Genomic DNA, 23,743 nt, shown 5'->3' with positions numbered 1-23,743 from the left:
ATTTAGGAAGGTACTGGAGATTAATTGCAGCATTGTGGTGGTAACACTGCTGTGTGCATTTGTCAACTCATATCTAGTTATTCAATTAAAATGGTGAATTTAATTGTGTATAGATTAGACAACAACAAAACAGACAAAAACAGAACACCAAGTCTATATTTAAAGGAAGTTAGTATATATTCATGGGGTGGGAAAAAAAAAAGCTAAGGTCCAGTATTTGAATAAAATGAAAACAAGTCAGTGACACTAATCTAATGCCTTCCATGTGTTAAAATTGCATTTAGTATATCTAAGTGTCCATGTAGACTGGATTACAGGTTTTAAATATATTTTTAGAAAGGAACTAAAATGTAAGTTGACCTTGATGTACTATGGAAGCCCATTCTTGTGTTCTTCTTGCACGCTGTTCATCTCTTCTCGTAGTTGTAGTAATTCATAGTTGGGCCACGGAGTATGTTACTCTACTAGAAGAGCAATGAAATATATTTATTCTCCTATTTGTCATTAATACATCCTTAGGCAATGAGAATCTATTGTTGAGCAGAGCTGTACAGAAAGGAAGGAGAGTATGGGCATTCTCTAGGACAATGGTTCTCAATCTGTGGGTTTTGACCCCTTTGACAAACCTTTATCTCCAAAAATATTTATATTAAGTTTTATAACAGTAGCAAAATTACAGTTATAAAGTAGTAAATAATTTTATGGTTGAGGTAGGGAGTCACCGCAACAGAGGAACTGTGTGAAATCGTCAGAGCATTGGAACGGTTGAGAACCACTGCTCTAAAAAGATCATTGTGGCTCGCATATGCTCTTCACCTCGGATTTAAGAAGCTTTGTATGCAAAATGATTGTTGGAAGAGCACTGAAGAATAATGTCAGACAATCTTATTTCAAAGACTCATATTCTTGTAGTTTGAATCAAACAATATGATACTATCTTGATTAGAATTGTATTACACCATTTAAGGGTTTTACAACTCAATATAATGTACTTTCAACTTTATTTTAAAGATATATACAATTACTTGCAAATCCATAGGACTATTGTAGGAACAGTTTTCATCAGTGAAATCAGCAGAATTCTGAAACAGAACTGTTACAAGTAGCCTTGGCATATTGGTAAAGACAATTCTTTAAATACTTGAGAGTAATCTGGATATCATCTTAGGTTTTCTTTGGATGTGTTTTAAGATTAGAAGCTGCAATTTTGAATAAGCTGTTTATCAGATACAGGTACTTTACATTCAAGGTGGGTCTCCTCTAGAAGCAGAGAAAGAATGTAGAAGTGGAAGGAGTAAAGGTCAAGGTTAGGTGGTGACAAACACTTTCTCTTTAAATCTTCCACTGTCATTCTTGGATCTCCATCAATATCCTAAGGAGGGAAAGTCCAGCGAAGACCACAGAAATGTGAATAGTGGGTGTAAGATTGCAGTGTTGTTTAGAAAATGCAAGAAAAAAATATATTTTACTAGCATAAATATTGGTCTGTCAAGTTAGACAGGGACAGGAGATGAGTCCTGAAGATAGACAATGGCCACGACACACAGGACTTTTCAAGATAAAGGCTAATTCATTTTTCCTTTTCTTTTTTTCTGAGTTAGATGACAGAGCACTCTGTGCTAAGCTTCTGAAGAAATGCAAAGCAAGTGTGAATAGGGTGGTAAGAATGCATGGTCCATAGACACGGAGATGAAGACAGTCACTTTTATATTTAAGTGAATAATAGAAAATGAAATAGTGGAGTAAAACTTGAATTTTGTTGAACATCACCTCTATAATATCACCACAGTACCAAATTGCCTTTCAGATTAAAATACAGTAACCTCTTAAACATGAATCAGTTCCCATGTGCTTGGCCTGCTTTTCAAAAACCCTTCAGAATATAGACACATCCAACCACACATCTCACCCTGAGCTATTAGTGCCTGAAAGTTGTATCCTTTTCTATATTCTAGCCCTTGTAGATATATCTGTCCAGAATTCCCAGATGTTACCCTAAGATTGCCCCTCATCTTACAGATGTACTGGGCAGGACGTTTATCAGCAGGTTCAGCATCATGAAATGAGGATTAGAACTGAGTCTTAGCTTCCACTAGTTTTAAAGTTCTGGGGACTCAGAGAAATTCTTATAAACCCAGCTGATTACTGAGTCTCTGCAATATGCCTTGGATTGGGCTTTACCTCCTCTCCACATCAAGCCAACTGTTTTGTATATCACCTCCCATGAGGATTAGACGTGATGCTGATCGCTAAACTACTTCTCTCTATTCTTGTTATTATTCCCTAACCTGGACACAACTTCCTTTTTCTTCCTATGCTATAGATCTTACATGGGTTTACAGTCAATGAGAAGGCAGAACAGAAAGGCAATAAAAAGACAGGATACAGGAAGAAGGTCTCTCTCTCAAGGGAAAGATAGCAGCAAGTGGTAAGATAAGGTGGTCTTAACTCTTGGCTACTGCTCAGTCTTTGGGCTTTTAACTCTTTATTTGGTTCTGTGTTTCTTATTTAATAAGACCATTTAGAATTACATCTACACTGAACGGTCCTCAGTGCTCTGCCTGTGGGTTGGCAGAATTGAGAACATGAGAGGCAAGACATTCTGAGTGGCTCTTACATTCCAAGGACACAGTGGAAAGATAGTAGAAATGGAAAATCACCTGGAAGGTTGTGAGAAGGAAGTTGAGGAAAGATGAAATGAAGATCTGCTAAATCAAGAAGAGCTTTGCAAATCAGGATTCAGAGATAGGCACACTGCAGCTGGAGAGTTTTCTCTCCAGGTCCGCCAAGCCCCGGCAGTCTGACAGCCCACTTATAAAACAAACACACAGACGCTTACATTATTTTAACTGTTTGGCCTAATGGCTCAGGCTTCTAGCTATCTAGTTCTTACATCTTAAATTAACCCATTTCTATAAATCTATACCTTGCCACATGGCTTGTGGCTTACCAGCATCTTCACATGCTGCTTGTCATGGCAGCAGCTGACAGTGTCTCCCCCCACCTTCCTGTTCTCTCAATTCTCCTCTGTTAGTCTAGCCTATACTTCCTGCCTGGCCACTGGCCAATCAGTGTTTTATTTATTGACCAATCAGAGCACATACAGACCATCCCACAGCAGCACACTGTAATCAAATCTATTGGAAACAGTGACTTAAAGTTGGAGTCATCTATGAAGCAGCCAGGAGTAATTATCCCTAAAATCATAAAATGAAAATGAGGACATGAATGTTCCAGGTATAGTTGAGAAGGGTTTTGTTGTAGATATGAGTTGAGAGAACAGCCAGAGGCATCTGGAAGAGTCCAGATTGAACTGGACAGTGAGTGGAGAGAAGTCAGGGAAAGCAAGAGAGGAGGAGAAGAAAGAGAGGAGAGAGGCAAGCAGGCAAAGAGAGGAGCTGTGGACTTAGAGGCCAAGAGAGAGTGCATGGCTACGGTGTCAAGATTATACAGGAACTGCTGCTGCTGGAGGGGTCTAGGGTAGGGGGCAGTGTGAGAAGTGCTGGGAGGAGCCATAGGTACTTAGTGAAACTTGTCCCAGTTTCCTGGGACCTGATGCACATCAGGTTGGTAGATGAGATGTTAATATCACCTTTGATATTTGGTCTTCCCAAATATCCATTTATTAATTACTGGCTCTACTCCTGTTCTAGTCATTCATTCTTGAAATAGTCAAGAAACCTTTGACTAGTCCATAAATATTGCCCCTCATATCCAGAAAAATATTATTATCCCCATGAATTTTATTCTTTCTCCAAGTATCAAAGTTACAGCAAATATTACCTTACTGTGGAGGACTGATTTCCATATTTATTAGACAAACATATATCTAAACATCTCTCTCTCCCTCTCCCTCCTTCCTTCCTTCCCTCCTTCCCTCCTTCCCCCCCTCTTTCTGTGTATGTATGCTTTTGTACATACTGTGGAGGCCAGAGTGTAACCTCAGGTGTCATTCTTTAGGGCTGCTCACCTTCTAAATTTTAGATAGGCTCTCCCATGAGCAGCACTAGGAGACAAATGCACACCACAGCCTTTTCACGGGGCATCTGGGGCTCAAATGCAGATTCATATGCTTGCATGATATTTTACTGACTGAGCAATGTTCCCAGCTCTATACAACTTTTTGTTTTATAGCAAGGGGAGATGATCTTTAACCAGAACATCAAGTAGCACGCTCAGGAGGTATGATTTGTTTATTTTAAAATGAGGCTTCAAAAACAATAATCAAAAATCAGCCTTAACTGCACAGATAGTTTGGTCACTGTTATAATCTCCAGAGGCACAAGAGCCAGCAGCATAAAGCCACATAAAAGTAATGCCACTTTTTTACATTAAAAAATGACACTTTTATTTCTGCTGGCAGGAGTAGGCTGTATGTTGTGGTGGGTGTGGTTGGTTCAGTGCCCGTGTGGATAGGGGAAGAGGTGCCTTGTGAAGACTTGGTGGCTGGAAAGGAAATGGGAGGGTTAGATGTGCTCTGGGAAGCCTTTTGAGGAAGAACTGATGGCATGCTATAGCTAAGCCACCAGTAAGGTTGAGAAACTCTTAGAAATCTAGTTGCTCATCATTGTTGAGATCCAGTCTCTTCATCATGTGGTCAAGGACACCAGAATCCTGGATTTTTGTGACATCAGCCAGCTCTGTGCTCATGAAGCCGAGGAACTCAGTTTTGGAGAGTGAGTAGTTGTTCCTATCCTTCCCACTGTACTTTTTGAAACAGCAGTGAGGGACTTGATGTATCATTCAGTCTCTGTAGGCCTGGACATTTTTGCCAAGTTGGTGAGGAGTGAGGCCCAGCTGAGACTGTGGCTGATGGCAGGAGGGACAGGAGTGGCTAACAAAGAATTTCTAATGTGCCAATGCTACAGATCACTTCATTCAACTCGTTATTTGGCAAATTTTAACTGTGTACGTGGTGCTCATACAAGAATCTGTCTTAAAATTGTTGCCATTAATAGTAAGCTTTCCTTTCCCCAACAAATTCAATGAATCATGCTTCCAGTTCTCACATGGATTGGGTGTCAGTGATGGTATGCAAAATTGATATCATTTTCAAGGTTAAATGGCAGACTGACTTTGCATTTGGTGCATTTGGTGACTTTGCATTTGTACCCTAATTTTTTCTTTGATTTTCTTAATAAATTTAGCTATATTTCATTAGCCCTGAGATATCAGATACCTGCCACTGATTGTTCACTTCTAGTGTATATTTTACTCCACTCAGTCTCAACTCCACAAAAATATTTTAAGTTATTCACACAAGATTGTAACTAAAGCAGTGATAGAAGTTATTACTTGTAGAGCTAAGGCTGCTAATAAGGCCTTTAAGTAAAAGATGCATATTTTATGTGTTTCACTTTGTCAAAAGGAACTCAAAAACTTACATCTATAATTCTGTCACCAATAAGTGCTTTCCTTTTGATTAGTTTTCTGTGGAGGCCCAGACTATTTTCCTTTTACTTGTTCTTCTTCAAACATAGCCACTAGTTTCCCAAGTGAACAGCTGCCAAAAGAAATTGAGCACTTGAACAGCATGTGGAGAGTTGCTGTGCCTGGCAGGGAAACATGCAGACCACATATTCAGCAGACACCTGTTCCTCCTGGAATGAGTGGACTGTGAGGCTATTGTCTGAGTCATATACTCTTGATCACATGTTTATCTAATACTCAATGAAGAAATCTGGGTTATCAGATTTAATTTGACTTCAAGTGTAAATGCAAGAAATAAGACTTTTAAAAAATGGATTTACCATTTCTCAGGAAAACTAAACAGACTAGTCAGTGTTGCTACTATAACATGGAGGGGGCAGGTCAACATTACTGTCCATTAAACATTATATACAGTTCAATCAAGGGAAGAGATGAAAATAAACTGGGAGATATTAGCTAACTCATACAATTTTCTCTGCATTTATCCTTGCAGACTATTGTGCGCATATTTATCCCTGTTAGGTTTTCTAGTTTAAAGATAATGTATTATCTAAATAGATTCCCCCATTGGTATATAATGCTAGTGAAAGGCTTGTATAAGATTCTTGTCTTATATTAGTTCATATTTCTTCATAATTTTGGGCTAACATTTACATCTTTAAGTGGTGCTTTATATAATATGACATAATCTGACAATTTTCTATTCATTAGACTTTTGCTTACAATATTCATTTTTTGTTGATAGTTTTGAAGCACATTGCACACTTGTCATCTAGTACATTAAAAAGTAATATTACTCTTTTTTAGAAAGAATACACTCACAAACATAAGTTAATAGCTTTAGTCCAACATATTTTGTTGGTTACAAGACAATTTGTGATTTCAAAATCATTAATGATGCAATTCATAGTATGGTTCTCCTATCTTATAGTACAGGCTCCATCAGATGGAATCAAAACATGAGCTGACCGTTTTAAGCCTATATGCACTCTTGTAGAGCACTGTACAGGTCACATTGTATTGAAAAGCTTTTCCCAAATTAACCCAATTGTTCCACTGTTTGCAGTCCTCTAGTTGATGGTATTCGGACTGTAATTCTCATCTAAGTCTCTATCAACATACTCTTTGACTATATCATGTGTTTCATCAGCATTGAAGTTGACCTCATCACAGGGCTGGTGGCATTCTTCCACGGTGCCTTTGGCCACAGAATTTTTTAAAAGTGCTTACCATGTGTCAAGAAATATTCTTTGTGCTGGTATTACATTGAATGATATTGTACATGGCCCTCTAATATATTCTAAAGAAGAAGATAGATGTTGATTACATAACAATTACCTAAATCAATGTAAAATTGTAACTGTGACAGAGAGGTAAAAAGCTGTCATTATTATAATAGGCAATTTTGGTCTTGTCAGGGATGGTAGACATGATCAACAGTCTTTAATTAAACTAGGAATGGAGGGAGGTTTGTTTTCAACAGAAGAGTAGTTTGTTCGAAGACTCCTGGTGGGAAAGAACATGGAAAAATGAAGGAATTAGAAGAGAGAAGCTAGAATACAGGAAATATGAGGTAGGCACTCTGTCTTCATTTAAAGAGAACCATTGATGTGTCTATTAGTAATGTTCAACAAGATGGGTGTTTCATGTTGAACAGTTCTGTGGCTGTTGTGGAGGACTGGGTTGGAGAGGGTAGTCAGAGTAAGAGTGGGTAGGGCATTTAGGAAGTTCTTGTCCTCATGACTGATCAGAGTATCAAGGCATTTGGTGGCTGTGGTAGAAATGGGAAGGAGTGGAAATATGCCAAGAGATACCAAAGAGTTTAAATAGCCATAGCTTTTGTGATTGAGTCAGGAAGACAGGAAATTATTTAAAGACGCTTCTGACGCATCATGCTTTTGTGGTTGGATGAAGTATAGTAACACAGGCAACAAGAAACTTAAGATTTTGGCAGGGAAAGTCTTATGCTAATTTTTGACATGCTGAGTTTGAGTTATTTTTAAAAGAAATTATTAAAAGTTATTTCCAAAAGAAAAAAAAATAACAAATAAAGTAGATATGCTGGTGAAATTGGCAGCTGGTTTTATTTGTACTGAAATGTGATTTTAATTATATGTTAATAAATAAAGTTGCCAGGGGATCAGAGCTATTAGAGCCATAGCAAGAGTGTGGTGTGGTGGTGGTGTACGCTTATAATCCTAGCACTTGATAGGCGGAACTAGGTAAGTCTCTGTGTGTTCAGGGATACAGCCAGCATTGGAGACACATGCCTTTAAGACCTGGAGGGCTGTAGTTACAGGCAGTGACAAGGCAGTCACGTGTTTGGGTTTACAACTAATGAGAAGGCAGAACAGAAAGACTATATAAAGACAAACACACAGGAAGTAGCTCTCTTTCGGAGAGATAGGACCACTGCAGGAGGAAGGGTAAGGTTTTAGCTCTGAGCTCTGACCTCTTGGCTTTCTCTTTTACATTGGTTCTGTGTTTCTTATTTAATAAGACAGTTGGTTACATCTACATTTGGCGCCCAACGTGACAAGAATCCATTAAAAACTGTTTGGTTTGGTGGCAGGTCCAGTTTCCCGGTTTTCCGCAAGGGCAGCCTACTCCCTAGCCCGGGCAGCCGGCTCAATAGCCTGGGCCCAGGTCGACTTGGACTCAGGCTGGACTAACCATGAGCTATTTGCTTAAAGCCGATGCTACAAACAACTCAGGCCTGCCCTGCCGAACAGGGCCCCTGCCTGTAAAGCCAATGCACTCGGTCGGAGCTTAAGGAAGCCAAAGCCAAGCCTTGATTCACCTCAAGAGGGAACACGTGGCTGGATTTAAGCTTTAGCCAGCTATGCATTCTTGCATTCTCTCTCTTCTCTTCTCTTCTCTTCTCTTCTCTTCTCTTCTCTTCTCTTCTCTTCTCTCTCTCTCTCTCTCTCTCTCTCTCTCTCTCTCTCCCTCTCCATCTCCATCTCCTTCTTTCTCTCTCTTTCTCTTTCTGGATTCACACCTCGGACAATAGGTGGCTGTTTTGAAATTCCCTCGGATTTCCACTGTTCTACGCAGACTTGGTAAGTCACAACATATCAGATATTTTAAAGGAAACTACTTAAAAGAGAAATTTTTTCCACATTAAAAAAAAAGGGTTTTATGTGTACATTGGAAGAAAATTGGGCTTTGTTTGAAATTTTAGGCAGTCTGACAATGGAACAATTATATGAGAAGATTAATATTGATTGAATTATGCAGTTTATTACTATGCTTATCCTCATTTTACTATTTAAAAAGATAGTCAATTTAAGTGCCAGGATAACAGCTTTAGAAAAACTTGTTAAACCTGTAAAAATTCAGAAAGAAGAAATTAACAGTAAAGTTGTTTCAAGTTTGGATCATAAGGTTACAGAAAGAAAGCCTGTTTTGACACAGTCACCCTAAATTTATCCTGTAACCGTACAGCAATTGCTTGATCAAATGACTACACAAAATATTTGGGCTCCAATTGAAATGTTAGATTTACGAAGTTTTAAGGAGGCAATAGTATCTTATGGCATGCATTCCCCATATGTAAAGCAAATGTTAAACTCTTGGTCAACATATAATAGGATTGTACCACAGGACTGCCTGGAGCTGGCACAAACTGTTCTGGAACCCAGCCAGAGGTTACAGTGGCTAACTTGGTTCAATGATGAGGCTAAAAACATAGAAAAACAATGGAGGGATAAAGGAATACAAGTTTGCCAGGATCAGCTTATTGGAGAAAGCCAATATGCTTCAGTACAAACACAATGTTTATCTGATGTCCAAACTCTAATTTTATGTCGAACGGCAGCCTTGAATGCATGGGACAGAGTTGAGGAACCAGGAAAAAAAACCTGAGTCATTTACAAAGGTTATACAAGGCCCAAAAGAATCTTTCACAGATTTTTTTTTTTTTCAAAGCTGGCTTCAGCAGTAAAGAATGGTCCCAGATTCAGAAGCTAGTAAGATAATAATTGAATCTTTGGCTTTTGAGAATGCAAATGCAGCATGCAAAAGAATAATCAGGCCATTAAAGGCAAGATCTGCACCTTTGGAAGATTGGATTAAAGACATGGTTAATGTTGAGGCTCATGACCATGATGATAAGTGGGTAGGAGAAGCAATTTCAAAAGGTTTGAGGAATGTTAGATGTTTTGGATGTGGAAAGCAAGGACATTTGAAAAGGGACTGTAAACAGGTCATTCCTAGAAACAATGTTTCTTCAAGGAACAATGGCAACAGAATGCCCCTTCCTTCTGGAGTATGCAGAAGGTGTGGTAAGGGAAAACACTGGACCAATGAATGTAGATCAACAAAGGACAGACAGGGTAATTCTTTGCCTCCATCTTCAGGAAACTCCCAGAGGGGCCTCATGCAGGCCCTCACAGCAAATCCAGTTCAAACCTTTCCTGCAAACATAGAGGAAATCCCTACTCAGAGCAATTAAATAACCAAATGCCTATTGGAATAAATCATGCTGGTCAGGATGAGGAAACAGAGAGAATAGAAAATTCAGGAGAAAACATAAAGAAATTTTTTTGGCAAACTTCTATTAATGAACAAAGACCAAAATCAACGATAAAAATAAATGGTGTTTTGTTGTCTGGTCTGGTAGACACAGGTGCGGACATTACCATAATTGCACCAGAATTTTGGCAATCAACTTGGCCTCTTCAGGAGGTAAACGTTCAACTGTTAGGAATTGGTACATTATCTCAGGTGAAACAGAGTGCAAGATGGCTCAAATGTATAGGTCCAGAAGGACAGAGAGGAAAATTAAAACCATATGTGGCTAACATAGCTATGAACCCGTGGGGTTGAGACTTGTTGCAATAATGGAATACTCAGATTAACATCCCTTCAAACTCAGAAACAAATCATAAACTATCACATGTTTCTGAGAGAAATATTAGAAGATATTATTCTAATGAGTGGTCACCGGCCATCCATACTATACAAGAACAGGACACAACAACTGATGATCTTCCAAAGACACCAACAGCTCTACCTTTAAAATGGTTAACACACATGGGTTCAGCAATGGCCGTTAACAACAGAGAAACTCCAGGCTTTAGAAGAGCTGGTAGAAGAACAGTTAAATGCTCATCACATTGAAGAATCAATTCTCTTGTATTTGTTATTAAAAAGAAATCTAGTAAATGGAAAATGGTAACAGACCTTAGAGCAATTAACAAAGTAATTCAGCCAATGGGCTCTCTACAATCTGGAATCCTTTGCCTACTCTGTTACCAAAAGGATGGCCTCTCACAGTTATTGATTTAAAAGACTGTTTCTTTTCAGTACCCTTACAAGAAAAAGACAGAGAAAGATTTGCTTTCACAGTGCCTACTTATAATAATTCTCAACTGGTTAAAAGATTTCAATGGAGGGTCCTCCCACAGGGAATGTTGAATAGCCCAACTCTGTGCCAATATTTTGTACAATAGCTATTGGAAGTGATACGTAAAATATTTCCTAAATGTATAATTTATCATTATATGGAGGATATTTTACTAGCTGTCTTAAATGCAGGTACTTTAGAAAGAATGTTTGAAGAAGAAAATTTTGCCTTGCTGGGGATTACTAATTGCTCCTGAAAAGATACAAAGAGGAGATTCTATTAATTATTTAGGATATAAAATAGAGCTACAAAAATTAGACCCCAAAAGGTGCAAATTAGGAGAGATAGACTACAGACTCTTAATGACTTTCAAAGATTATTTGGAGATATTTCTCATCTATGAACTATTGTTGGGGTAAAAAATGATGAACTGAATAATTTGTTCAAAACCTTAGAAGGTGATAAGGACTTAAATAGTCCAAGAGAATTATCACCTCAAGCTGAGAGAGAATTGGCCTTGGTCAAAAAGAAAGTACATGAAGGGCACGTGGATCGTATAGATCCAAAGCTGGATTGCATTTTGGTTATTTTACCTTCTAGGCATTCTCCTACAGGAATATTAAGGCAGAGGGAAGATATTATATTGGAATGGATATTTTACCAAATAAACCAAATAAAAAATTAAAAATTTATGTGGAAAAGATCTCTGACTTGATTTGGAAAGGAAAATTGAGACTTTGTCAATTAGCAGGAATAGACCCAGAAGAAATTGTCATACCTTTAACTAAGGAGGACATTGAAAAATTATGGACAGAAAGTGAACCTTGGCAAAGAGCTTGCAAGTAATTTTTTTGGAGAAATTAACAGCAAATATCCCAAAAGTGATAGAATTGATCTTATAAAGAGAGCTGATTGGATCTTGCCTCGAATTGTATAGGAAAAACACATATCTGGAGTTCGTACATTTTATACAGATGCCAACAAACAAGGAAAGGCAGGTAACAAATGAGAAAATTTAAGTAAAGTGGTTCAAAGTCCTTATAATTCAGTTCAAAAATCAGAATTGTATTCTATTCTGTTGCTATTAATGGATTTTTAAGAACCTCTCAACGTAGTAACTGACTCTCAGTATGCTGAAAGACTGGTATTACATATTGAGACTGCAGAATTTATCCCTGATGCTTCAGAATTAACTTCACTATTTATTCAATTACAAGATACAATCAGGAAAAGGAGTCATCATTTATATATAACTCACATTCAATCCCATACTGGTCTGCCAGGCCCTTTAGCACAAGGCAATGATGAGATTGATAAATTATTGATAGGAAATGTGCTGGAGGCCTCAGAATTTCATTAAAAACATCATGTCAATAGTAAAGGTTTAAAAAAGGATTTTTTCCGAGACAGGCCAAGTGGCGGAGGCGGGCGGACACATGTGGGTCCACGGCAGCAACCCGCAGAGGTAGACGGACCCGGTGGCAGCAGCTGGCAGGGATATACAGGCCTGTTGGCAGCCCGCAGAGGCAGACAGACCCAGCGGCAGCTGACAGGGACATACAGGCCCGATGGCAGAGACAAGTGGACGCAGGTGGGCCTGTGGTGGCGGGCCGCAGGGGTGGACAGGCCCGGGGATGGAGACGGGCTGACGCAGCTTGGAACGGGGACGCCCCTAGCCCCAACATCTGGGGAGGAGGCTATCTCCGTGGATTGGAACCAGGGCGAGTCTGAACACTCCGTCTGGGGACAACCCAGGGCCCAACTGCTGATCCTGTGAAACCCAACAACTTGGAGGTGTTGGTGAGACTACCCTACTCAGCTGAAACCCATCTGGGAGAGGATTCAGATGCCTACAGTTTGAAGTCTGAAGAAACAAGATCAGCTGAGGAGTTGACAAATGAACAAAACGTGACCTGGGAACACAGAAGAAGGCGCTACCCAGCCACTAAACCAGATCACCAGAATCATAAGTATATAATTCACCGACTGAAATCAGCTGCCCCTGAAGAAACAGCCCAATAGCACCAATTTAACCAAGAACCCCTACTAAACCAAGACTAAAAATTAGAACAAGAGAGGCACTCTCAGACACAGACACCACCTGCACTGCACAGAGGAAAAGATGAGTAGACACCAGTGCAAATATACAGGCAACAACATAAAGACCTATATGGCAACATCAGAACCTAGTGATTCTACACCTGCAAGACCTAATCATACCATGACAGAAGAAACAGAAGAAATCAACCCCAAAAATGACTTTAAGAAGATGATAGCGGCCCTTAAAGAAGAAATAAAACATTCCCTCAAAGAGGAAATAAAAACTTTCCTTAAAGAGGAAATGAAAAACTACCTTAAAGAGGAAATAAAAACTTTCCTTAAAGAGGAAATGAAAAACTCTCTTAAAGAGCAAATAAGAACTTCCCTTAAAGAGGAAATGAAAAACTCCATTAAAGAGGAAATAAAAAACTCCCTTAAAGATATGGAAGAAAAAACGAACAAAAAATGGGAAGAAATCAAATCAAGCCAAGAAAAAGCAATTAAACAGATGAAAGAAACATTCCAAGATCTGAAAAATGAATTTGAGACAATAAAGAAAACACATGCTGAGGGAATGCTGGAAATAGAAATCCTGACTAAACAAACAGGAACTACAGAAACAAGCATAACCAACCGATTGCAAGAGATGGAACAGAGAATCTCTGACACTGAAGACATGATAGAGAAAATAGATTCGTCAGTGAAAGAACACTAAAGACAAAAAAGTCCTAACACAAAACATCCAGGAAATTTGGGACACCATGAAAAGACCAAACCTAAGAATAATAGGGATAAAGCCGGGCGGTGGTGGCGCACGCCTTTAATCCCAGCACTCGGGAGGCAGAGCCAGGCGGATCTCTGTGAGTTCGAGGCCAGCCTGGTCTCCAAAGCGAGTTCCAGGAAAGGCGCAAAGCTACACAGAGAAACCCTGTCTCGAAAAAACAAACAAACAAAAAAAAAGAATAATAGGGATAGAAGAAGGAGAAGAATACCAACTCAAAGGCACAGAAAATATATTCAACAAAATCATAGAAGAAAACTTTCCTAACCTAATGAAAGAAATACCTATGAAGATACAAGAAGCTTACAGAACACCGAATAGGCTGGATCCAAAAAAAAGTCCCCTCGCCACATAATAATCAAAACACTAAACACAGAGAACAAAGAAAAAATATTAAGAGCCGCAAAAGAAAAAGACCAAGTAACATATAAAGGCAAACCCATCAGAATAACACCAGACTACTCAACAGAGACTATGAAAGCTAGAAGATCATGGACAAATCTCATGCAGACACTAAGAGACCACGGATGCCAACCCAGACTATTATACCCAGCAAAACTCTCAATCACCATAGGCGGAGTAAACAAAATATTCCAGGATAAGACCAGATTTAATCAATACCTGTCCACAAACCCAGCCCTACAGAAAGCACTAGAAGGGAAAATTCAACCCAAAGAAGCTAAACACATCCATGAAAAAATCAAGCAATAGATAATCCCACACCAACATACACCACAGAAGGACAACATAACACAACCACAAAAAATAACAGGAATTAACAATCACTGGTCATTAATATCCATCAATATCAATAGTCTCAACTCACCTATAAAAAGACATAGGCTAACAGAATGGATAAGAAAACAGAACCCATCCATCTGCTGCATACAAGAAAAATACCTTAACTTCAAAGACAGATACTACCTCTGAGTAAAGGGCTGGGAAAAGGCTTTCCAAGCAAATGGACCTAAGAAACAAGCTGGTGTAGCTATCCTAATATCTAGAGAAAAAGGATGTTTCAAAAGAGAAGAAGTCTTGTGGCAATGCCTCAGTGGTCCAGGTAACTACCAGAACTCGGAAATCTGAGACGGAGACTAAGGCAGCAGAGACAAAACACATAGATGTATATACAGGAAATAATAAAGAAAAAGTCAGTAAAACCAAGAAGAACAAAAGAAAGGTGGATGCTGAAGCCCATCTGTCAGATGAGCCTGTGAACGAGGAACCAGTGACAAAAAAGAAAAAAAAAACGATGGAAAGCAAATCCAAAAATAGTACCGAGGTTCCAAAGGATGACAGCAAGATGGAGGAGACTAAGGGGGACAATAAAAAGCAAAATACTTCCATTAAAAAAGGTGCAAAGAAGAAATCTCAAAAAGGTAAGTCAAGTGAGAAGGGCAGCAGACCTGCTCAGGAGACGCAGAAGGAGATGGCTCTGGCAGAGCCTCCTTCCATGGAGCTGGCTCAGGAGGAGGTCTCTTCCGGTCCTGTGCTCACTCAGGTGGTGGTCACCCCTATAGGCTCTACTCAGCCCGGGCTTCCTTCTCCCATGGATACTGCTCAGACTGGGCCTGCTCAGATGCAGCTGCCTTCTCCCCTGGAGCCTCCTCAGAGGGAGCTGCCTCCTCCCCTGGAGCCTGCTCAGAGGGAGCTGCCTTCTCCCCTGGAGCTTCCTCAGAGGGAGCTGCCTCCTCCCACGGACCCTCCAGGGATGGAGCAGCCTCTTCCCATGGAGCTTACTCAGATGGGACGGCCTCCTCCCATGGAGCCTGATCGGATGGAGCCTCCTCCTCCCATGGAGCCTGATCGGATGGAGCCTCCTCCTCCCATGGAGCCTGATCAGATGGAGCTGCCTCCTCCCATGGAGCCTGATCAGATGGAGCTGCCTTCTCCCACGGAGTCTCAGCGGGGACATTGTCAGAAGAAGCTGCTTTGTCCTTTGGACCATGCTCAGGTGGAGGTTGCTCAGACAGGGCCTCCTCACATGGGATCTGTTCAGAAAGAGCCTCCTGCTGTCATGGAGCCACCTCTTCAAGTGAAACCAGTCACCAAAAGGTCTTCTCCCCGAAAAGAGAGTACCAAGGAGAAGTTGGGTATGCGGAGTGAGGTGGTGCGGCAGGAGCAAGTCCTTATTGAAGTTGGCTTAGTGCCTGTTAGAGATAACCAGCTTCTGAAGGGAAGCAGGTGCACACAGGATCTTCCAAAGGGAAACTCAAGAAGAGACGAGACACCTAAGGACCAAGAAATTTGCTCTGATGGGGAAGGAAATAAAATGGCCCCTCTCAAGAAAGTGGGAACAGAGGAAGCTGGCAAGAGTCTAGCTACGCTTGCTGCTCCCAAGGAATCTACCAGTGCCTTATCCTCGGAACAAAACTCAAATGGGTCAGGTGGTGAAACGTTACATGCTAAGTGTCAGACTGGTTCAGCTGGGCTTTGTGAAATGGAAGTGGACACTGAGCAGAACCCAGACAGTGTCCCTGTGAAAGCCTCAGCACCCGAACCGGAGTCACCATTGCCTCCTGTCCCATCACCAACCGTAACGGCCTCACCTCCTATCACTTTGGCTGAAAACCGGACATTGATGAAGACGAAGGCATCCACAGCCATGATGGAAATGACTTGAGTGATAATATGTCTGAGGGAAGTGATGATTCTGGGCTGCATGGGGCTCGGCCAGTGCCACAAGAAGCAAGTTCAAAAAGTGGGAAGGAGGGGTTGGCAGTTAAAATAACCGAGGGAGAGTTTGTTTGTATTTTCTGTGATCGGTCTTTCAGAAAGGAAAAGGATTACAGCAAGTACCTCAATCGCCATCTGGTTAATGTATACTTCCTTGAAAAAGCAGCCGAGGGGCAGGAGTAGTGAGCCAGCCGGTGGAGGGAGGCTCATCATAGTTTAAGGCAGTAGACACACACAAGCTTGCTTTAATTAGTGTCCAGTGCTGATTTTTAAGTGACATTATTTCCTTAGGACTGTATGTGTTACCTAGTGACTTGCAAAAACCTTAGCAAATCCTAGGGAGTTAATGTAAGAAAACAGATACTTAATCTGTTAGCTTGTGCAGTGCAGTGAAGAAAGGCAGGATGGATGTTGAGAAAGATGCATCACAAGCACAGGCTGGAGGTTGGGGGCTAGATGGTTTTGAAGAAGAGGTCTTGGTGGACTCTTTCATAGAGCAAAGGGAAGAAATGCCTTCTGGGAAATGAGCTAAGTTTTAATCTAGTCTTTAAGATTAGAAGTCAAAAACAAAAATATTAAGGAAAGGAAAACCTAATTGATCTTTGAAGTATTGTTATGTGGAATTGAGTGGGACTTTTGAGGCCTTTCTTCCAGAAAACAAGGACTTGGTTGTCAGGCCTATATTAGGCCTAAACCTTGGTGCCATGTAGTTGTACTTAAATCATTTCAATGGAAAGTGTCTTAGTGATTGGAACTTCTAGTGCAGTTTGGAGTTCTTCCATTTGAAAAATGTGATATATGCATGGGATTGTTTGAATCTTGTTTTCTAGTCCCTCCCCATCACCACCCTCATAGTCTGAAAGTAGATTTTTCTCTTGATAAAGGAACAAAAAAAGTGAACATCTTGTTTGTAAATAGATATATAGTAACTAGTGGTAAACTTGAAATGGTAGAATTCTTTAAAGCCTAATTCTAGGTAGCCTTAGGAAAATGTATCTTAATTATTTTTGAACCTGTATTCACCTTGTTTTTTTTCAAATATCTTAAGTTATATTTTCTTTTTCAGAGCTGCTTCTTATTTGGGGCTACTTTTTTTTTTTTAAATTGAGGCGTAATTCATAAAAGGGTATATTGTTTTGATGAGACTTTTTACAACTGTGGCTGGATGTCTTTCTTTAGTCTTCCAAGAAGGGCCATTTTACTTTTTTAGAGTTACTTTTTAAAGTCATGAGGTCAACAACTTGGACTACTATGCATGTAAGTGCTAATGCAAATTAAAGCCCAAGTTGACCTCCAGCAGCAGTTCATTTTATGTTGACAGTGAGAGAACACTTTGCCTGTTAGGATACTATCACTCGTGGACTGAAATGCTGAAGAAACCCCTCACTCTATTTTGTTTTTTGCAAAAATCAAGGTATATTTTAGGGTTTCCTGGTTGACCTCAACAGATAAACTGAGATGATAGTCTTAGTTCAGAAATAATCTGAATGTAGATTTACAGTCTATGCGTACAGCTGGCTAAGTGAGATCGCTTTCACAGTTCTGCATGTATCCCATCGGCTCCCCATTAGTCACTGAACTCTTAAAACTGGTATTGTAACATTATCACAATGTTTTGCACCAATTTTATAAATTTTGCAGTGCAATATGTGTTCCTTTTCTGAGGCAAACCAAAGGTATATTTCTCAAGGTCCTGCTGCTATCAGCAGCGTTGATGGAGGATTTTTTATACATTTGTAATAGATAGAAATAAACCAGAAAAAAAGAAGAAAAAAAAAGTGGTGGAGGAAAAAGTGAACACTGCAAGAATACTCAAAAGAGCTGAGAGTTGCAAACGCCAAGAATGGTTTTACATAGTAAATGGAATAGAACAGCTCTGAACTAGAGCTTACTTTTCCTGGTTTGGTGTGACAGAATGATTGAATGCTTTTGTACAAAAATCAGAGCCTTAAAAACAAGGATTTGGTGAGACTGTAAAATGGTGTGCTACTTTGGCAAAACAGTTTGGTGGTTGGTCAAAATGCAAAACATTGTTACTCTGTTACTCAACAATTCTACCCTTAGGAATATATCCTCAAACTACTGAAAATGTGCACCTATGAAACATGTACATGAAGGTTTACAGCAGTGTGTTGCTAATAGTAAAAAAGTTAAAACAACTCAAATAGCTATCAAATACTGGAGAGAAATAAAATGTGGCTTATTCATACAATAGAATATTATTAAGACATAAAAATGAATGAGAAACTGACAGATTAAATGACTTTGGTGAACCTTCATAATTTCATTTGTAGATCTTTCCATTTCTAATTTATAAATACATTTGGGGTTATAAATTATAAATGTACTGTCTCTGGTCAACATTGTATACTTCTATTTGATGATTTCTGTGTCAAACATTATATGGAAATGTTTCCAAGTATTTTCTGTATTAACTGTGAATGAATAGAACAAAATAAATTGCCTGTGATGGAAAAAAAAAAGGATTTTTCCATAACCTGGCAACAAGCCAAAGAAATAGTAAAGAAATGTCCTACTTGTTCCTTCTACAATCAAACACCATTACCAGCAGGATGTAACCTAAAGGGTACTCAGAGGAATGAAATCTGGTAGATGGATGTGTTTCACTTTGCAGAATTCGGAAAACTGAAAAATGTACACCACACCATCGATATTTATTCAGGATTTCAATGGGCAACTGCTTTGAGTTCTGAAAAAGCTGATTCTGTAATCACTCATTTGCTAGAAGTTATGGCCATCATGGGCATACCTGCACAAATCAAAACTGACAATGCCCCATCATATGTCTCTGTTAAAATGAAACAGTTTTTTTGCTTATTATAATATAAAGCATATTACAGGTATACCACAAAATCCTACAGGTTATAGAAAGATCAAACAGAACTCTAAAGGATATGCTAAATAAACAGAAAGGGGTAATAAAAAAATCCCCAGAAATAGACAGCATAATTCTCTATTAACTTTGAATTTTCTCAGTGCCAATGAGAAAGGAACAACAGCTGCAGAGAGACATTGGGTAATAGATAAATCTACAGAATTAAATCAGCCTATACTTTAAGGATGTGCTGACCTCAGAATGGAAACCAGGATATGTGTTATGTTGGGGACAAGGTTTTGCTTTTGTTTCTACAGGAGAAGATAAGCTGTGAGTACCATCAAAATTGATAAAGGTTCGATTTGAACAAGAGAAACTTCTTAATTAGAGGAGGTGATACTTCATCAACCAGCATGAACATCCAATTTAAATTAACTTGTACCAGTAACACATGCCTTTTCATTTCATCAGATAATAACTTGCCAAAAAGGAACCTTCCCAAAATTAGTCTTGGGGAAAGGTTTTTGTTTTTGCCTTTTAGGAAAATGAAGGTTAAGGAATCTGAAGAACACTGGATAAATGAGACAACTGAAGAAAAGGCACAAATCATCTATCCCATGAAACAGAGTGAAACGGTGCATGGGTATATATTATCTAAAAAATTTTATGTCTTCCTAAATGTTTGTTTCTGCTTTTCTCTAAAGATTTAACACTATTGGTCTTCTAATAGTCCCAGTTCAATTAAAATTTGAAGCTGATTTTGGAGTTGGAGAATGGCTCTCTCCTTTTTAAACTCAAGCATGTTGTTAAAAGGAAAATGCAAACTCCCTGTATCATGCCAGAATAAAAGAGCCATCTTCTGCTATGGGAAAGGAGAAAAGCCAAATTAATTAAGGGACTATTCTATTACTAATCTCAACTCTTTGATTCTATTCTGATTCTTTAAACTTTTCTTAAAGTATAAATTTTATATCAAAATTTACAAGATTATTATATAGATATATAGATATAAATATACATTTTAAACTTTGTTAAGATATGAATGGTCATATGGAGTACTAACTAATCCTAGAAAAAAGGCTTCAATTAGCTGCATATATATGTCTTTGTGTTCGAGTCTCTTATCAGTTTTCTGCAGTAAATCACAGCCAGGCCTAACATCAACTGAAGTCTCCAGGAAGAAGATGGGGCCCCACAACAACAACAATTCCATGTGGACAATAATAATGTCACTAAGCTGACAAACATCATCTACAGATCAGCTTTGAACTACAAGGTGCTCAGAGCAATTTTGAGATGACTAGCTGAGATGATCCAGTCTCAAAGACTACTTGAATAAGGACTTGAGATAAACCCTGAACTTTGGCATTATACACAGACTGGATAATGAAGGATATAGTTACCTTTCCTAGAATTTGACAATTAGCCTAAAATTTCTCTTTCAGGATAAAGATAACTTCGCCCATACCCAGCAGGAAGCAATTTTAAGAATACGACGCCCACACTCCCAAAGAGGTGGTGTGGGGTGGGTGGTTTTTTGTTCTTTTTAATGGGTTTTGGGTCTGGGATAATTTTCATTGTTTAAAAGGGGGGTTGGTTACAAGTTGTTGTCAAGGGTTAGGAAAAAGGCTAAGCAAAGGAGATTAGATGAAAGTTCTTGTTTAAAAAAAAGAAAGAAAGAAAAGAAGAAGAAAATTGCTAGTTTTAACTACTTTACATTGGGTTGTATTGTTTTATATTGTATACAAATTTGAAATTGATATTGTTAGAAAATGCTATATGTATATTTCTAATTGTATTTATACCATTCATTTAACAATGTAATACAATTTTCTGATCCTTGAATGTTATTATTACCAACTATTACGTTATGAAAAAATGAAAGTTAGTAGTTAGACATTACAATAGAACTTGTAGTCATATTAGATATATTTTAAAAATTGAGCAGATATATTTTAGATAGATAGGTCATCTTCAAACCCTTCAGAGATCTACAGAATATGGCATTTAAAATGTTTTAATAACTTAGAATTTTTTCTTTTTTGAGACATGTCGGCTCCTGGAAGTACCAATCTACTTCAGAGAAAATATGGGCATTGAAGAAACTGCATATGGAGTTAACTTTCATTGTGGCAAAAGTTAGCCACTGGACAAAAAAGTATCCTCGAATCAACAGGACAAAATGGACAGACAGGACACGAAACAAAGGACTGCTGATTCTTGCCAAAACAAGTGTGTTTATGGCTTTATCAAAAGGCATCTTCTGAGGCCAGGACATATGGCACCATCCCTGAAGTGGTATTCGCAATCCGGAAAAGGTACAGTGCTTTTTTCTTTGAGGCAGCTGAACATGCAGTGGGCCGATGACTTCTGATGTGCAATGGAACAGCAGCTGAAACAGTAATTCTTGAAGAGTAACTGAGCTCACGCCTCTCAATAGTAGATTGGCATTTGATAGAGGGATGTGGAGAAGAACAGGATGCTGAGATGAAGCCATATATACACAGCCAAGAAGAATGGGCAGCTGAATTAAAAAACCATCAACAATTTCCAGAATTTAAAATCCTGAATCATGACCTGACACTAGTGGAATTCACGTGTTTCTGGTACATGGACTGCTCTCACCCAATGTGAGGTTGAACTATTGACCTTGTGTACATCCTACTTCACAAATGAGTCTGTCAAATACACTAAGCCTATAGGCTGAAGATGATGCCCCAACAGTGCGGAGAAACCTCAGGTGACTGTCCAGGCAGCTGGCTGTTTCTGTCAACTCACAATTTTTTTGGAAGTTGCTTGCATGCACTTCCTGTTTTTATTTTTTTTTAGCTAATATTATTTCCTTCTTGGGTCTCTGAGGGAGTTGAAGATTAGTTAGTTATAGTTGAATATTAGTTAGTTATAGTTGAAGATTAATTAGGATAGAAAGTGAATTAGATACATTTTGGACTTACCAAAATAGGATAGATAATGGAATTATTTTCTCTGATTTGTCAAATACAAATGGACTAGACATTGTTTAGTTATTTATTACTTGTATATATTGTATATAGTTATTGTACTTTTGTATATAGTTTTTCTTTTGTTAGTTATAACCTTTTCCTTTTTTTCTTTTTATTAAAATATAAAAGGGGAAATATGGTGGTATTTTATTTGTACTAAAATGTGATTTTAATTGTATGTTAATAAATAAATTTGCCCAGGGGTCAGAGCTATTAGAGCCATAGCAAGAGTGTGGTGGTGGTGGCGTAGGCTTATAAGCCCAGCACTTGGTAGGCAGAGCTAGGTAAGTCTCTGTGTGTTCAGGGATACAGCCAGCATTGGAGACACACACCTTTAAGACCTGGAGGGCTGTAGTTACAGGCAGTGACAAGGCAGTCACGTGTTTGGGTTTACAACCAATGAGAAGGCAGAACAGAAAGACTATATAAAGACAAACACACAGGAAGTAGCTCTCTTTCGGAGAGGTAGGACCGCCGCAGGAGGAAGGGTAAGGTTTTATTTCTGAGCTCTGGCCTCTTGACTTTCTCTTTTACATTGGTTCTGTGTTTCTTATTTAATAAGACAGTTGGTTACATCTACAGCTGGATGTGTGAGCCTGGAATTCAGAGTAGATATCTTCACTGGATATAAAAGACATCATGACACATTGGTGTATTTTCGTCAAGGAAGAGAGTCAAGATAAGAGATGGTTTAGGTTGAGATTTGAGGAAATCTAAGACTTATTGAACAGGTAGAAGGCAGAAAATAAATGGATATTATTTTAAGGTATGTTACTTTTGTTTATATTGCAATTGTTTAACTCTGTGAAGCTGGGTTACTGAGCCTGTGTAAAACACCTGATGGTCTAATAAATAATTGGGCAATAGCAAGGCAGGAAAAAGGATAGGCAGAGCTGGCAGGCAGAGAGAATATATAGGGGGAGAAATCTGGGAGGAAGGAGATCTAAGATCTAGGAGTCAGAGAAGGAGGAGATCTCTGGGGTCAGCCACCCAGCTACACAGCTAGCCATGGAGTAAGAGTAAGATACAGAAGTAAGAGATCAGGAAAAGCCCAGCGACAATAGATAGACAGGATCACTTCAGTTAAGGAAAGCTGGCAAGAAACTAAGTCAAGCTAAGGCTGGACGTTCATAAGTAAGAATAAGCCTCAGTGTGTTATTTATTTGGGAGCTGGGTGAAGGGCTCCCAAAAAAGAAAAAGAACAATAAGACCTATTAAATGTCAGGCAGGGCAAGAGAGGCCACTGGTTGGAGGAAACGCTGTCATTGTACTTATGGATACAAATTGTACAGATGATCTTAACTGGATCTGTTTTGTTAGAATCATAGGAGTAATGAGTGATGAATGAGATCAAGACTGGGCTGTCATTGACTAAGTTTGTGACCTCTTTGGTGAAGTTATCCAAGGATAGGAAGGAGGCATTGAGTGTCAAGTGAAGTGGAATGAAGCATTAATAACAGATTTGGCTTTGTGATAAAGGAGTGTGAATATAGCATTGTGAGATATTTTAAAGGACTACAAGCCTAAAGAAATCATCAGAAAGATGAAGCATGGCTTACATAACTATTAAAATTAGTAACATAGAGCTATATTCATTGCAAGTGATAAATTTCCAAGATATATTTTTA

The 23,743-nt window shown here is 38.9% G+C and overlaps 1 pseudogene; it reads right to left on the bottom strand.

The window, feature by feature from the left end:
• Positions 1–4,347: 4,347 nt before the first annotated feature.
• Positions 4,348–4,769, bottom strand: LOC114681391 (annotated as a pseudogene).
• Positions 4,770–23,743: the final 18,974 nt, after the last annotated feature.

This window comes from Peromyscus leucopus, chromosome 5 (genome assembly GCF_004664715.2).
Source record: "Peromyscus leucopus breed LL Stock chromosome 5, UCI_PerLeu_2.1, whole genome shotgun sequence".
NCBI lineage: Eukaryota > Metazoa > Chordata > Mammalia > Rodentia > Cricetidae > Peromyscus > Peromyscus leucopus.
This window is presented reverse-complemented; position numbering and strand designations above follow the sequence as displayed.